The sequence below is a fragment of the Cupressus sempervirens genome, chromosome 10, assembly GCF_028749045.1.
Source record: "Cupressus sempervirens isolate cs-2001-9-10 chromosome 10, ASM2874904v1, whole genome shotgun sequence".
NCBI classification, from domain to species: domain Eukaryota; kingdom Viridiplantae; phylum Streptophyta; class Pinopsida; order Cupressales; family Cupressaceae; genus Cupressus; species Cupressus sempervirens.
The window spans coordinates 365,984,974-365,991,714 of NC_143127.1; positions in this window are offsets into that span (position 1 = coordinate 365,984,974).

A 6,741-nucleotide genomic window follows, 5' to 3' on the forward strand; every position below is an offset into this window, starting at 1 on the left:
CAAAACCATGGAAAATTGCATGATCAAAGCCAAGTCTCTTGATCCAACATCAGAAGTTGAAGCCATTAGCAGTGCTACCCACATACTTAATAGGTCTCCTCATAATGCCTTAGACAGGAAGACTCCTTTTGAGGCATGGTGCAACAGAAAACCAATTGTGAGTCACTTGAGAGTCTTTGGTTGTCCAATATGGGCAAACCTATCTTCCAAGGGTTGCAGGCACTGGTACCTAGGCCTTGTACTTTCATCGAATATGAAGACAATGTAAAGGCTTATAGACTTATGGATCCAGAGACACGCAAGATTTTTTGGGAGAAGGATGTTCACTTTGAGGAAAGTTCACCCAGCTTATCCTCTAATCCTCTCCGCACATCATACACTATAGAAACTGATAGTGACACTACCAATAGTGCTTCAATAGATTCAAACACGTGGGCTTCTATTGACAGTTGCAGCGAGATGTTAGATCATCAGTATAGTCCACATGCTTACATTGCCACAGTGAAAGGTCTAGCATATCATGGTACATCTAGTTTTCTAGCTCCAACTTTAGCTGACTTGGGAGATAGTCTTGAGGACTTACATCTTCTCTTTGATGAAGGTGATCCTTCTACAGTTGTTGTGAGGGCTCACTCTGACCCTCACATCCATTCTCTACATGATCAATCTTCATAGGTTGGCGTGATTGTGGATCCTTATGTACAACAATTAGAGGAGGTCTCTTTGTCAGTTGAGGAGACAAATGGTTCATTGGAACAGGTTCAACCGACATCCTTGCTAGATCTTCATTCATTCTTTTCAGCACAATTGGAAGGGGTGAGCATCAACATCAGCATAGGGATACTTGAGTAGGTTTCAGGGCCATCATACATCTTCCAGATTGTACCTTTGCCTTTGTTTTTTCCTAAGGGGAGGAACGTCATCTAGCATTCTTGGACTAGCTTCTTCATCGGAGCAGCTTTCACTGACAGGCGTTCTTCATTTAGGGGGGGGGGACTACCTTGTCTCTCTTCCTCTTCTTTCTTATGGGGGGTGCTTTTTCCTCTTATGAGGTTTTGTCTCTCTCCTTCTTCACTTTTGTATATACTAGATGTATGTCGTAATTGGGGGGTCTTGATTACTCCATCCATCCATGCATCCCTATTTATCTCTCTTTTTTGGGGGAGGGTTTTTCCCATGAGGTTTTCCCTCTTTCTTCGCTTTATGAGAGATTGCATTTCATTATGTACATGGGTACCTAACATGGCCTAGAAGTCAGGACCCATCTTGCATTTCATCCTAGTTTTTGTAAGCTTAAGGGCATTCCCCTAAGTTGCACTTAAGGTGGGTGGGGGGGGGGGGGTTGGTGTAAATACGTATTTACTATTTACACTTACTTAAGTTTACTTAGGTTAATGCATTATTTTATTATTTTATTTTGTGAGACACTTAGGAGTTTGCACACCTTTTTGAGTTGTCATGTTTACAACACAGGAGTATGCAACTCTATTTAGCACATGGTGTCTACAAAACTAATTTGCGTGTCACACCCTTGTAGGCTTATCCTCTCATCACTGCACTTACTTTCATGCTTAATGGAGGATAACTCATATCTGGTGGACATGTGCCTGGTTGTATGACATATCATGTAGCTGATTATGAGGCATTCTAGATGTATCTCAAAGGCCTTTATATACAGGCACTCCTAGTGTACTTTCACATTGCATATTGAATGAATATATCGTCATTCTAATCATACTCTCTCTTTCTGGTCTATAGTTGTGCTTGTGTTTGAGTTCTTAGTTCCTGGGTGAATTTTTCCCTTAGGAAAATTCTTACAGAATTTTTGATTATAAACTAAATATCTTTTATTAGCATCATTCAACTTCTCACTATAGAAAGCTAAATGTCTTCCTTCTTGACTCAAAGAAACTCCAATGACACCTCTTAGAATCACAATCAACTTGAAAAACTTTATTGAAATCAAGAAAAGAAAGTATAGGCAATTCTGCTACTTTTGGTTTCAGTGTTTCAAAACTTTTATGTTCTCCATGTGTCCACTTGAAATCCTTTTTGTCACCCCTCATAGTTGTTGTCATATCATTACATACTAAACTAAATTCCTTATAAACTTCTTACAGAAACTTGCCACTCCATGAAATGGTCTAACTTCTCCAACATTCTCAGGTGTGGGCGATTCAAGAATAACTTTTACCTTTTTAGGATCCATCTTCAAATCATTAGCTAAAATGACAAAACCAAGATACACAATCTCCTCTTTCATGAAAGAATATTTCTTCAAGTTAATCAACAACTTCTCCTCCTTCAATCTTTACAATACTTGTCTGATATGCTCAAAGTGTTCTTGTTTAGTCTTACTAAATATCAAAATGTTATCAATATATACAACCACAAATTTACCCAAGAATTTCTTGAAAACTCCATTCATCAGCCACATGAAAGTACTAAGTGTGTTAGTTAAAAAAAAAGGCATAACCAACCAATCATATAAACCTTAATTTGTCTTAAAAGAAGTTTTCCATTCATCCCCTTCTCTAATTTTGATTTGATGATAGCCACTTTTCAAATCAATCTTTGCAAAATACTTTTCTCCACTCAAACAATCCATTATGTCATCCATTTGAGGCAAGGGAAACCTATACTTTATTGTGATCTTATTAATAGCTCTCGAATTAGTGCACATTCTCCATTCTTCATTCTTCTTCAGTGCTAATACAACATGCATAGCACAAGGACTCAAAATTTCTCTAATCAAATCCTTTTCAAGTAGTTCTTGCACTTTTTTGTTCAAGTCAACATTTTCAATAGGTGTCAATCTATGTGGTGCTTTATAAGAAAACTAGCTCTAGGTATCAGATCCATACAGTGACTAATACTTCTAATAGGAGGAAACCATCAAGTACATTATTAGAAATAATGTCTTAAAACTTTGACAACAAAGATTTGATCTTAGGTACATGTTACAGTTCATTTTGTTTCTCAATCTTACTAGGAATCAAAGAAAAACAAGCATTTTTTTCTTTCACATCTTTAGCAAACTAATTTCCTTCAACTAGACATACTCTAACTATGGTACAATGATTCTCATCAAAATTTTCTACCAAAGATAACAAAATTTTCTTCTTCCCATCAACCCAAATAGTATATTGATTTAATCTACTATCATGCAAAGCTTGTCTATCATCCTACCAAGGTCTACCCAACGGAATATGACAACAATCCATAGACATAATATCACACAAGACTTCATCATGATAATTTCCAATTTTGAACTTAACAAGGTATTGTTCACTTACAAGTAATTTATGCTCCTTCTGGATCTAAGTAACATGGTAAGATTTAGGATGTCTCAATATTTGCAACTATAACTTGTCAACTAACTTCTCAGATGCCAAATTATTAGAATTTCCACTATTAATGATTACATTGCAACATTTTCCAACTCTCTAACACTTGATCTTGGAAAATTTACTTCTTAGAACAAATTCTTCTTCAATTTCCTCACTCCACAAAACTCTTATTATCAACAGGTTCTAGTCATGCTTAGGTTCATTAGATGTTTTAATGACTTCTTGACAAGCCGAAGTATTTCTACTACTTCCTCCAATCTTCTTATGAGAATTACTGCATTCAAAAGCTTTATGTCCTCCTTCTTCACACTTGAAACAAGTGCCCTTAAACTCATATCTCTCTTCTCTCTTACCATCATTATTATTCCTAGACTAGCCAATATAGCTACCTCTAGTGTAATTACTTCTTTTTCTAGCAAGTTCTTTCCTTTATGTCTTTTCTTTATCTTGCATTGCATTGTCAGATATGCTACCTTCTCTATAGGTTCTACAACTACTTCTTTGAAGATTTCCACCTCTACCTCTTTGTCTTTGATGATCGTGTGTCTTTGCTAACCTTTCTTCATCTTTCAAGGCATACTAATATGCTTCTTCTACAATATCCATCTTAACATAATTATCTCATCTTGAATCGATGTCCTCAAACCATTCAGATATCTAGCTACCTTTCAACTTCATCATCCGCATGTCTAGATCTTATATCTAATTTGTAGAATTCCTTAATATATTCCTTCACATTCATGTCCTTTTTTCTTAGATTATTCATTCTTCGCAATGTGTTAACTTGGTAATCTACAGGAAGGAACTTCTTCTTCATTTTGCCAATTATCTTTTCCCAAGTCCTGATCTTTTCATTTCCTCTTTTTTGTCTTTCAATCTACAAGTGATCCCACTAAAGTGAAGCATGACCCTTCAACTTTGTGATTGCTATCTTCACCTTCTTGTTATTAGGAGTTCTTTCATACTCAAAGCACTTATTCATCTCATAGATCCAATCCAAAATTGCATTAGTCTTAGGTCATCCATCATAGCAAGAAACTTCAACAATAGATTTAGAGTTTTCCCTAGAAAAAACTCTTAGAAGCCTTTCCTCATCTTGTTCCACCTTAGGTTTAGGGTTAGGATTGGGTATTGCTTCCTCATCATCACTAACATCCTCAAGATGTACACCTCTTCTCTAGGTTGTCAATAGCTTCAAGTCTCATTACAATCTGCCTCAACATGTCCATTATAGCATTATCCACATTTCCTCTACCTCAAACCATTTTGACAATAGTTCCTGCAAGATCATAACCTTCTATAAGTTATAGGTAAGATTTCAAATCTTCCACCCCAAAACCAATCCAATTAAGGTTCTCCACAATCTAATCCACAAAAAAATAACTCAAGATCTGATACCACCTGATGTAGGGAATGGCAGAAGGATTAAGTGGAATAAACTCAACTTAAACCTACTAACATCCTTCCTAGAGTACACACGGAAGCCAAACATAGAATTGCATCAAAGAGACCAAAGAGTTCATAAATTACTAATAAACAATATCAAACATGCTCAACTGTAAGGCCTTTTGGGTTGTAACCTTATACAAAGGATTGTAACATCAGATTCCAAAAGTCTTTATTTGTCTTTTACTTCTCAGACCATATTCATACTACTATTATACTTACTTTCCTACATCAAATCCAAGTGATTATATAGCTAGCTAAGCCACAAGTCAGCCAGTCCAATCTTGGAGATGTAAACCATAACCCAAGTAATAAGCATCAATTATTCACGTGCTCTTAAGAATAGGTCCAAACACAAGTTAGGATTGTCTCTCAACTGTGCAAGACGTCGCATCATCATAAGAAATTATGCCAAAAGAAATAGCATGCCTTGTAGGATGCAAACAATAAGAAATAAAAGAACAACACAAAACTCAAGAAATATGACAAATCAACACTTGAGCTCTTAGGGTAAGGACTAAAATAGGTCCTCAACAACAAGCTAATTGTGCATAGCACAAACTCAAGGTAGCAATGACTACATTGCGAACAAAAAAAGGTACAGAAAATAAGAAATATTTTTGGGTGATGCAAGATTTCTCATTGACCCAAGATGCTCCTACATCAAGTGAGTAGGAAGAGAGTTGAAGGGACAATTGTGCTACCTATGTAGGGGGTTAGGAGACAAAGATTGTTTGGTCTATAGATATAGGTACATGCTCCTCAAAAGGTTCCTATTGGAGAACCACAAGTACATATTTCTCAACCATAAATACAATGATTACATAGCCACAAATTCCCTAGGTTCAAATGCTTCAACCTCAAGTACCTCGAGATGGCATCAAATCCCTCAGATGAGAGAAGAAATGCAAACCTTAGAGAGTAAGGTCTCAGAGATTAATAGTAGGCTTGATCAATTTGTCACAATGATACATACCTTGATTACAATTATTTCACCTATACTGCAAGCACCTCCGACTCAATTAGTTATATATATGGATAGTATGATTCATGTGATGCAAATAGATCCATTAACTATGGTAATGCATGGTACTAATGGCACATATGCATTGGTGATGGATCTTCCCTGAGTTGAGATCATTATTATGCCATTTGATTATTTATTTAGCATGTTGTACTTGATATGGACATTTTTTATGATACATTTGTGTACACACTTGATTCAAGGCTAGAGGGTAAAAGAGCACCTCCCAACTACCCTTGCTTAGTATTCCACACATAAGCCACCAAATAGAGAAAACGCACAATTGATACAAGAACCAATGTAACAATGATCAGATAATCTTCATTCAACATGCTAGGCATAAGGCCTACTTGGCTTCAACCATATTAGTCTAATTAAAATTTTGTGAGCTTAAGAACTTAGGCTTATAGAGCCAAATCTTTGTATTTCCCTTCTATCTAACTTCATTCTACTTTTTCAAATCCTAGATCTCCATTTTTATATCCAATGAGACCACAAGTCAGCTAGTTAGGAAAATTATTACAAATTATAGGTCTTTCTCCAAAGGGAAATCAAAGGCCCTTCAAACAAGAAAGTTAACTTCCGCGGTGACAAGGATAGGTCTACACATGATCCAAGAAGAGAATCCCAAGTGCGCAAAATGTTAAGATGGCATATGAAACTATGTCAAAGCCAAACCTACATGCTACCTAAATTGTAAGGAAATCAAGAGAAGGAATGACTTCCACAAATGAAGAAATTAAGTTCTCTACTCTTAGACCAAGGATCCATAATAGGTACACATTAAATATATGACCACGCAAAAAGAGAAACCATGAACAAAAATAACCATTCTCAATGAACATGAGAAAAAGAAAGGAAATCTTTTTGGGGATGAAAGATTGCCAAAGTAACCAATATGCTCCTACATTAGACACCTTG